The sequence below is a fragment of the Crocodylus porosus genome, unplaced genomic scaffold (genome assembly GCF_001723895.1).
Source record: "Crocodylus porosus isolate Cpor-Errol unplaced genomic scaffold, CroPor_comp1, whole genome shotgun sequence".
NCBI lineage: Eukaryota > Metazoa > Chordata > Crocodylia > Crocodylidae > Crocodylus > Crocodylus porosus.
The window spans coordinates 3,579,118-3,589,712 of record NW_017728931.1 but is presented as its reverse complement, the minus strand read 5'-3'; positions in this window follow the sequence as shown (position 1 = coordinate 3,589,712).

The window sequence follows — 10,595 nt, the reverse complement described above, 5'->3', positions numbered from 1 at the left end:
CAGAATAATGTTTTGGAGGAATTCAGGGGTAAGGCTAGTAAGGTGTGTATGGGGTCTTAAAAGGGGTAAGATTTACTAAAATATAAATCAGTGGCAGGCATTTAAGTTCTATTGTCTTTCCATGGGATTGGGAGCTAATTCCCCTAGGCTCCTTTGAAAATCCTACCCTAACTTCCTAGAAACCTTGTATTTCAACAAATCTATTAATAAATCATTTTTTCAATGAATACTGTTAAGAGTGTTCAGCTGAAGTTATACTTTTGCATTTCCATAAATAGTCCCTCTATAAAAGGTCTGAACTGTAACCACAATGAAATCTATGTTTATTTAATAGAGCTGTCTTCTTTGAAATACTATAAATCTTATGCTAAGTAATATCCAGCAGAGGGCACTGTAAAAAAACAATAAAAACTGCTCTGCAATATTTTCTTGTAGGAATACACCCATCTAGTACTCAGATCACTTTTAGCCAAAGGAGGGCCTCAAGACTTACATCTTTTATAGGCCAAAACTATTTGGACCCACTTAGACTTCTGTCACTTTCAGCATTTTACAAACTTGTTACTATCCTGCAGATATGTTTGCCCTGGATATCTATGCATCTCCTTTTTTGATTTCATGACACAAGGCAGGTTAATATAGAAAGAACCTCATAGTTCTTCTGATCTTAAAATCCAATTGGTAACATGATAGAAATAGATCAAAGGGTCACTTTGTTGTAGCCTAATGTTTCTCTTTTCCTTTAACATCCTAAGGTTAAGTTCAGAAATTTTAGGATCATTTCATATTTTGCTTGAACCCACTGAAAATGTATATATTTAATAGGTCTCTTCTAGCAGATGATTTTTTTGTTGCATTTACTAGAATTGGCTCCATTTATTTCATCAGAATCTTTTTTGCTGGAGTGCTACCTAGGTGTTCAACTAAACAAACATTTTTCACAAAAAGCATCTGCTTTGATTTTCTTTTTTTCCCCCTACTGGAAGGAGGAGAAGGAGAAGAAGAAGAGAAAATATTTCAGGGTTTGGCATTTTCAGCTGAAAATTCTTTGGTTTTGAGTAACTTCCAGTCACCGCTTGCCAAAAATAAAAATATTGGTGGTTTTGATGAAATGTTAAACATGTTTGCATCAAAGCCCTGCTTCCCACAAAGCTCTACATTTGACATACTAGAAAGCTAATACACATGTTAATTTAGTAATACAGGACTGACAGTGACCTCCTGGTCTCTGGGGTTTTGCTTTTTCAGACAGTCATGTCATACAGTCCCTTTCACAAACTGATTATATTTTATCCTAAAATATTTTTCCTTTTATTTCCATTACTCTTACTGGTATTTAACAGTATAGCACTGCATTGCTGTAGGCATATTCTCCCTTTTGAATATTAAAAAAAGCAAGGCCAAGGCCTGTTGTCTTTTTAATGCATAGTCTTATTGATACTATGAGAGCAACACAAGTATGATAAGCTGTGAAGCCCTGGACAGGATTAGTTCTATAACTGAGCCCCATGAACTTAGCATATAAATGTACTAATCTTATAAACTAGTAAAACGTTCATAACATATTCAGACAAGGTTCTTTGGGTGAATCTGATCTCTTTTATTAGACCAACTTAAATAGTTGGAAAACAATTATTAAGCAAGCTTTCAGGTTCAAAAACCCTTCGTCAGGCTAAGGAAGTGTCAGCAGTTGGTGTGTGCTCTTCCTGTGTGGAATGAAAAGCAAAGAAGCCAGAGGCTGGGCTGGTATGTATACAAGACAGATAGTCAGTGACTATTATTGCTTAATAATTATTTTCCAATTGTTTAAGTTGATCTAATAAAAGATACCAGATTCACCCAAAGAACCTTGTCTGCCTATGTCCTTAGACCAACACAGCTACAACCTATACCCATAAAATATTTATGCTCTCAAGGTCCAGAAAATATTTGGGTACATAATAAAGTCCACTCTTCTTCACAACAGCACGTGAGTATATAATTCAGTGAGACTTCCAGCCAGCATAAACACATGAGTTTAATAGGGATACTTCCTATATCAAGACCTTCTTGAAATTTTACATGATATTTCCAATATACAATAAGTTTAATTATTTTTTAAAACTCTTTATAGCAAACTTCCCGAAGCAGTGTATTTTAATCTGTATCCTGATATCTTTTTATTATGCTCTCAGGTGGAGTTACAGTAAGGGAATGAAGCATGGTCGGGTCCTTAGGATACTGGCCTGGAATTCTGGAATCTTTGGCTAAATTTCTGCTGCCCCACAGATTTCTAGACCATGGCTTAATCTGTTTTCCAATTACCAGGCTGACCTGCATGTACCCAGTTTTGAAAGCTGAGCAGTCGTATGACTGGCTAGTGGCTAATACCTGGATGGGAGCCTACCCAATTGTTGAAATTACAAGACAAGTCATAGTAGTTCAACAGCTAGTGAAAGAGGCAAAACTTCATGCAAACTCACTGCTGCTGTTTAGCTGATAGGGAATTATAAAAATAGGCCCAAGTCCACTATAAATATCCACTGTCTAAACTTGACTGTGAGGAGCAGTTTTTTTCTGACTTCAGTTTCTTGCAAAGCAAATTAAATCAGCTGTCTCGCACAAAAGGCACGTACTTGCAGTAAACACCATGAGGGAAGTAAACACTGTATCCTGACACTTCTTTCTTCCCTTGATCTTCTACTGCGGTTTCAGTCTACACTGACAAAATAACAACAGCTGTTCAGTAACCATAAGCCTCAGCACCTATATTGCTTTTAAAATGAATGCATGAAAATCCATCAGAAGTGGAGCTTTTCTCTAAGCAGAAACACTGAGATGCAAGGTGTAAACATAAGGGGCAGAGCTGAATGTTGGGTAACCAGTGACACCTGTGTTAGTCTTTGTTTCTAGGAAAAGTTTAGAAGGGCTGGAGAAAGCACTGACTGATACTTTTATTTGTCCTACATAAAACACTGCTTACAGCTTCACTTGCAGGTCATAACTATCTACAGCTATAATTTTCAAAGGGGCTCAGGACCCCTAGTTGCTACTGACTTCACTGGATCTAAAGGTCCCCAGCCCCTTAATACAAGATCCTTGTCTAAACAAATGTATCAGTACAATTCTGCAGCCCACATATACATAGAAATATAATCCCAAACAATTCCCACACACCCTGTGCCTGTGGACTTAAAATAAACAACTGGGAGCGCCATAAACCTGGACTCTGACCCTTTGAAAATAAACTCCTCTGAGTTTCATATTGTGTTTTTCAGGCACAGGCTTGAAGTCTTGGAAAGCAACAGTATCATGTAAAGCTGAATAATCCTGACCAGCAGTGGGATGTTAATTATCACAGGGAGGCTGAGCTTTCATGGGTTCTTCTCCACTTCCCTCAATTTATTGATGGGAGTTTTTGTGAAATGCACTGAGGCCACCAAGGTCTTCCTCATTTATTCTGTTCCTCAGCAAAGATTTTGCCATCCAAAGGATCCTAAGTCATCTTTCTGCAGTGGCAATACTTACTGGCATTAAAGCTCTCATCTCAAGGTAGCATTAATGCTAAGACAAGACTTGGGGTTTAGCTACTGCACAATTCCAAAATTGCAGCATGCTTTCCAGCTGGTAGGATATGCATTCATTTGACTTTCCATCCCTGTGGCTCATCTGACAGTTTCCCTAGCAAAGACAGCCACCTGGCTCAAATCAAGTTATTTTTGCTTTATCTTGGCAAATGCTAGCTGTTAAGGAAAAGGGAAATGGGTTCATTTCCATGTGAATGGGTTTGTACTGTACTTATGATTAGGGAGGAACCTCTTTAGTCAGAGGCAAAGTAAGCTTTTAAGAATCAAAGGTACCCCCTTGTTCACCATGGTGGGCCTTTCTGCTTCCCTTCCTCCCTGGAAAAGGTCATGCCATCTAAAGTCTGAGCTCTTAGCCTCTTGTGGGCTAAGATCAAGTGTAGTCTGATACCGGAGCTGAGATAAATGTAAAATGGCACCATGTATTGGAGGGTGTACCCTGGTCCAAATGTAGACAGGGCTCCCTATGACAGCCTCATAGTTAGCTTCCCACTGGCCAGCTTCCAGTGGGAGGATCTTGGTTACATGCTGACTTCATGGAAATTGGGGAATCCTCCCTAGCTTGCTTTTGTGGCCATGTAGCTGAGGGCAAGTGAAACCTGGGGGCATCCGAACCCCAAGCCTCTGGGCTTGGGCCTGCATGTAGGATGCCTGCCAATGGATTTGGAAGTATCTGAAACTGAGGATACTTGCTGGTATTAGGGTCATACATGGTTTTTCAACGATTCAAAGGATTCAGAACTGATCTGGCTAATTTGATCTGGAACAAGAATAATTTTCCAAAATATAAATAATTAAAAAAAGGTGAGATGCCTGCATTTACCTTGTAGCCTAGGAGTGATTTACATACATTCAGTCTTTAAACATATTCAGGAAAAATGAAGTTTCTTGGCTTTGTGCTGCCCCTAGTCAGCAGTGGTGGCTTTCTAGATACCCTACCCCTACTACTGTAAAGGGCCTGGTCCTCCACAGCTCATATATTCACGCAGCTGCCCCACCAATGGGTGGCACTGATTCCGTTACAGAACTGCATGTCTTACTGTTCATAGAGTATCAAACACTCTTATCCTAGGCCTGCTCCCGAGAGGATCAGCTAAGAATCCCAGTAGACAAGCAAATGCCCAATCTGCTGCTCTCCTTTCTCCCTCAAGCCTTGTTATCCCTGCCTGATCTGCTTCTCTGCTTCCTTCCCTGTGCTCCCTGCTCCTTCCCTGATCTCCCACATGCCACATACAGAGGCTGCCAGTTCCCAAGTTATAGAGGCAAGAAACCTGAAGTGCATCCAGATGGAGTGTGACAAGTCTATAGAAGGAATACTATAATAGGAGAAGGATATTCTGGAGCAATATCCTTTGGATTAAAGTATCTGGTATCCTGATGACGTAGAGCAGGATGGCACTGTAGAAAGTAACTGGTTCAGGCAGGCATAGGCATTCATAGGCAACAACCTATTTGGTCAGAGATATGAAAAAGTATGTTGTTGCCTATGAAACCCCATGCCTCTCTAAACTAGTCAGTCACCAAGGTGCAACCCAGCCCTACCGTCTGCCTGCCTTCAGACTAACACTGCTGTCCACTTCTGTATTCAGATAATGAGGCTGAAAGAAAACACTCACAGCAGATTCAGGGGGTAGTGGTCACACTTCCCCCCATCCCCTTCCCCACCAAGAGCTCCAGTTTTGGCTGCTGGACACATTCATAATGAGCTCTCTGCTGCTGCACCCCCTTTTTCAGCATCTAGCACCCACTCCTGGAAACTCCCATCTCCACATGGGAGGTATATGGTAACCCCGTGACTACGGGATTCTGCTGATCATCTGTAGGATCCAGAAAACAAATGTCATTTTTTTAACCTTGTGAATGCTTTATTTGATTTCAGTTATTGGGGGGGGGGGGGGCGTTCTTTACTATCCTCTGAAGCATTGAACATTGGGAAAAGTGGGAGCTTGACTCAGCTGTGCTGGACAAACTTAGTCTAATTGTCAGAGATATGCTAAGTGTACTAACCAAAAATTCAGTAGCAGACATTTTCATTGGGTTTGGCTACATGCTTAGAAGGGTGTAACAACAACATTTTCAATCTTAGGGCTTTATGCTGCTTACCATCATAGCAAGGTGTGTACCATTCACGTCAGATTGATAGCAGTAATAAGTCTCTCGTTGGCTTCCTGCTGTCACTTACGCTTCTCCCTGGTAGGGTAAAATTTTGCACTGGACAAGACAATTTAATAGTTTGGGGAATTATTTTAGGGTAGAAGGGAGAATCAGTGTCAGGAATGATTCTTGTGGTGAAGAGACATTTTCACAAATGAAGACTATGCAACGCCTCAAAAAACTGTCAGGCTTTGGATTTGCCTGATCTTGGGAGATCTGTTTCCATAGCTGGAATAATAAGACAGATAGTTTGTTTCAGAGGAAGGTACAATATAGAAGACAAACTACAATTACATTAATGGTGGATAAGTACTGACTCCCTCATGATACTCTTAGGAACTGCTGGATAGGCCTTTGCGAATAGGGAAGTATTCGATTCAGATTCAGCTGATTTGGAGGACAGTGATTCGATTTGGTGATTCAAATCACTGTCCCCATTTGATTCAGCTGATCTGGTGCTGATTTGGAGATCCGGATCGGCTGGGGAGAGGCAGGCATGGCTGGGTGGCTGCAGGTTCTCCTTCAGCTATGACTGCCTCTCCCTGGGTGGGGGGAGCCACAGGAGAAGCCTCCACGGCTGCCCTGCCTGGCCCCATCCCCCGCCCAGCTCCAGCCCCACCTGGCCCCAGCCTCCTGGCACTTAAAAAAAAAAAACCCCAAACCCCCCATTGTTTACTAGTCTCTGAGCCCAATGCTCCAGCCAGTTTTTTTTCCACTTTATATCCATTCATCCAGCCCATACTTCCTTAGCTTGCCTGCAGGAATGCTATGGGAGACGATATCAAAAGCCTTGGCAAAATCAAAGTACACAACATCCACCCATCTCCCAGCATCCACAGAGCCAGTCATCTCATCATAGAAGGCAGTCAGGTCGGTCAGGCATGACTTGCCTGTGGTGCATCCATGACGACTGTTCCTGATCACCACCTTCTCCTCCAAGTGCTTAGAAATGGATTCCTTGAGGATCTACAAGGCTCCACCGGGGTGTGCAAAAAAACATGCTGGGGGAACAGCACCTGGGAACTTTTTTTAAGTCCCTGAATCAGGTAAGACTCTCCCCTAGCTCTTGGTCCTTCTGCCTTCCCCTCCATTCTCAGAAACACCTCCCCTTCCCTCCACTCCTTCCCTTTGCTCTCTCTACTTACATCTCTGGGCAAAGAAAGGTGTCACCAGCAAAGAGTAGCTGTGTGGGGTCCCAGGCTCAGCTGGGGACAGCAGTGGCAGCGAGCAGCTTCCCATTCCTTGCACCTGTTCTGCAGCTCTTTGGAAATATCTGGAGAGGACTGGGCAGAGAGGGAGAACCCATGTACCACTGCTACTGCTGTTCTCAGCTGAGCCCTGCTCCCCTCACAGCCTGGCTGGAGAAGGGCAGGAGCAGCTATGGAGCTTCTTTGACCCCCAGGTCAGTGGCAGCTGCAGGTGGAGTGGGGGGAGGCAGGGAGAGAATAAAAAGGAAGGGGAGGGGAGGGGAGGTGCTTCTAGAGGGGAAGGGAGGGAGTGTCAAGAATTGGGAAGGGAAAGATTCTTACTCAAATCCTGGGCTTCTGCTCCCACAGTGTGGTCTGAAAGTGGAAACAGAAGTCCTGGGCTTCTGCTCCCACCACACACCCACTCTGGATCTGCCCCTGCTTGGTGTTCTATAAAAGTCAGTTCCAACATCTGTTTATACTACTGGAAAAAGGCTCCTATTGACTTCAATTGTTAGTGAATCAGGCCCAAAATACTTAATGTAAAGAGACATTAATGAAGCTGTGGCTTCTTACATCAGCCAAGAATTTAGCTAAAAGATTTTCCTTTGGATCAAATTTGCCTACAATGATATGCTATATTCTTACAGAAATGGATGCAGCCATTTAATTCTTGTGATTAAAAAAAATGATTACACATTTCTATCCTTTCTAGCAACTCCGAATGAAGGTTTAAATAAATCAATTCACTTTGACCATAGACACATCATCCAATTTTTAGGATATGCACCAAGCCTCTAGTGGCACTTAGTTCTCTTATTATAATTATATCCACAAACTATCCTAAAGTGGAGGAACTGCAGCATTCTAGAAGTTTAACAATGTTTCTACTTGCCTTAGTACCAAAAAAAAAAAAAAAAAAAAAAAAGGTGGAGGGTACCATTTTTTGTTTGTTTGTTTTGCCCTCTCACATAGCAATCAGAATCTGTGACTGCTATTAATATTGCTTTTCCCATGGTTTGCCAAGGAAACTTGCTGTTCCCTGGATTTGGTTTCCTAGTCCATGTTAGTTATTCTGGATCATTTTTGTTGCTCTTTGGTTGTCATGAAAACTTGGATTCTTGTGCTGTTAATTTTTTTCACTAATGGTTGTAATTGTAAAGTATGCGGTGCATCTGTGCTCTGACTGCTCAATAGATCAGTGCACTTGGCTTGGAGTTACCTCCTTTCCTGTTATTCACTTGATATTTTTGGTGCAGAAGCTGATGCACTTTAAATACTTATGCAGAAAACCTCCTCTCACAATATTCTGTTTACATCTTGAGAGAAGTGCTCCATTCAGGGAACAGATATCCCTATGTAGATGATGATGATGCATCAGATAAAACAGGGAGCTCCAATATTCAAGTTGGCCCTTAGAAAGCCCATAAAGCCATGGCAGTAAGGAAAGCAGATCTGCTATCCAAGCATTCCTAAAATCCTTTAGTAATTTCACCCAGTCTGGGTGGGAAGGATGCCTCTTTTCTCTAATCTTCAAGGATCTCTTGCTCAAGACCTTTTTCTCTTCAACAGTCAGATAGATCCAGAATGGAAAAGATCAAACAAACTAGGTTAGGAAGAGACTCTATTTCAGAAGCCTGGCTCTTTCCAAGAATACCCTTGACTTCTGCTCAAGTAGTCCTGCTCTTACCACAAGGTATCATAGTCACATTATGTTTTTCCTGTTGGGCAGGGAAGTCTCCCTACTTAACAGAGGGGGAACTGTGTGGCACAAAGAGACAAAGTCACTCTCTCCCTGAGACTCACAGTGGAAGCTTGTTGGGGAGCAGGGGACTTGAGAGACTTGCATACAGTTTCAGATGATTTAAAGTGGTAGACCCTTTGCCTCTTCTATGGAGTTTTTCCCCTGTGAGAATCCTTCTGATCCCATAAGATTCAGTTGACTTTGAAACAGAATTCAGTGGAATTTTTATCTGTCCTGTTGTTCAGGGTCTTCCATTGCCTGAGCAGCAGCCACAAGAAGGAAGAATCTACTTCATTGCATTCTGACAGCCAGAAGAAAAAGGAGTGAATGTTATCCACTTTCCAAAAGAAAAAATGGTGTTACTGTACTACATGCAGCCCTCAGTAGGGTTCTACATCGAACCTAGAATAATCCCCGATTTGCTTTCCCTCCTCAAACCCTCTGGTGCAAAGCAGCAAGAGTGAATAAATACTGAGTGTGGCTGGCAGTGCACTTTGCCAAGTTCCATATTTGAGATGTATAAGGTTCTAAGTCATGGTCTTGTTTCCCACGCATGTCAAGTGTCCTCCCTAAAGGAGGCTGATGTAGCAGAACCCAGTATATGCCCCTGATTCATGTAATTTAAATGGCTCTTTTCCCAACAGAGGCTCAGAGAGGCTTACAGGAAGAGAAGGAGAATTTCTTAAAAGGGGACCCAAAATCATAGCATCATAGAAAATGAGGGTTGGAAGGGATCTCAGAGGTCATCTAGCGCAACCCCCTGCTCAAAGCAGGACCACCCCCAAATAGATCATTCCAGCCAGGGATTTGTCGAGCTGGGACTTAAAAACCTCCAAGGATAGAGATACCTCTCTACGTAACCTGTTCCAGTGCTTCACCACCCTCCTAGTGAGAGATTTTTTCCTAATATGCAACCTAAACTTCCCTTGCTGGAACTTGAGACCACTGCTCCTTGTTCTATCATCTGCCACCACTGAGAACAGTCCAGCTTCATCCCATCAGGTAGTTTAAGGCTGCTATCAAAGCCCCCCCCCGCCACAGTTTTCTCTTCTCCAGACTAGATTTCATAGACATTAGGGCTTGAAGGGACCTCGGAAAATCGAGTCCAGCCCCCTGCCCAAAGGGCAGGAAGTCAGCTGGGGTCATAGGATCCCAGCAAGATAAGCATCCAATTTACTCTTGAAGGTGTTCAATGTAGGTGCTTGAACCACCTCCGATGGCAGGCTGTTCCAGACGTTGGGGGCTCGGACAGTAAAGAAATTCTTCCTTATGTCCAGTCTGGAACGGTCTTGCAGGAGTTTGTGACCGTTCGACCTAGTCATCCCTTGGGGCGCTTTGGTGAACAAACATCCCCCAGATACTGGTGGTCACCCCTGATAAACTTATAGGTGGCGATCAGATCACCCCTGAGCTTGTGCTTTTCCAGGCTAAGGAGCCCCACTGGTCACAGGACACCATGATGAGTGACTTCCATCAATTACCACCCTCTGGACCACGGAGCCAATTTCCCAGGCAGCAGATCATGGTGGTCCCAAGGCCACAATTGGCCAGTTTCGCCAAGAGGTGATCATGGGATACCAGATTGAAGGCTTTTTTAAAGTCAAGATATATGACATCAATCTCCTCTCCCTTGTAAGTCACCTGGTTGTAGAAGGAAATGAGATTGGTCAAGCAAGACCTACCTGCAACAAACCCATGCTGGCTATCCCTTAGGATATTGGCGTTGGCCAGTCCATTAAGGATGGCCTCTTTAATAAACTTTTCTAAGATCTTCCCCGGGATAGAAGTCAGGCTGATGGGCCTATAGTTAGCCGGATCCACTTTCCCCACTTCCTTGAAGATAGGCACCACTTCTAGTCTTGAAGATTGGCCTTCTTCTAGTCTTTGGGCACTACACCAGAGTGCCAGGAGTTTTCAAAGATCCATGCCAGAGGCTGGGTTTTGATG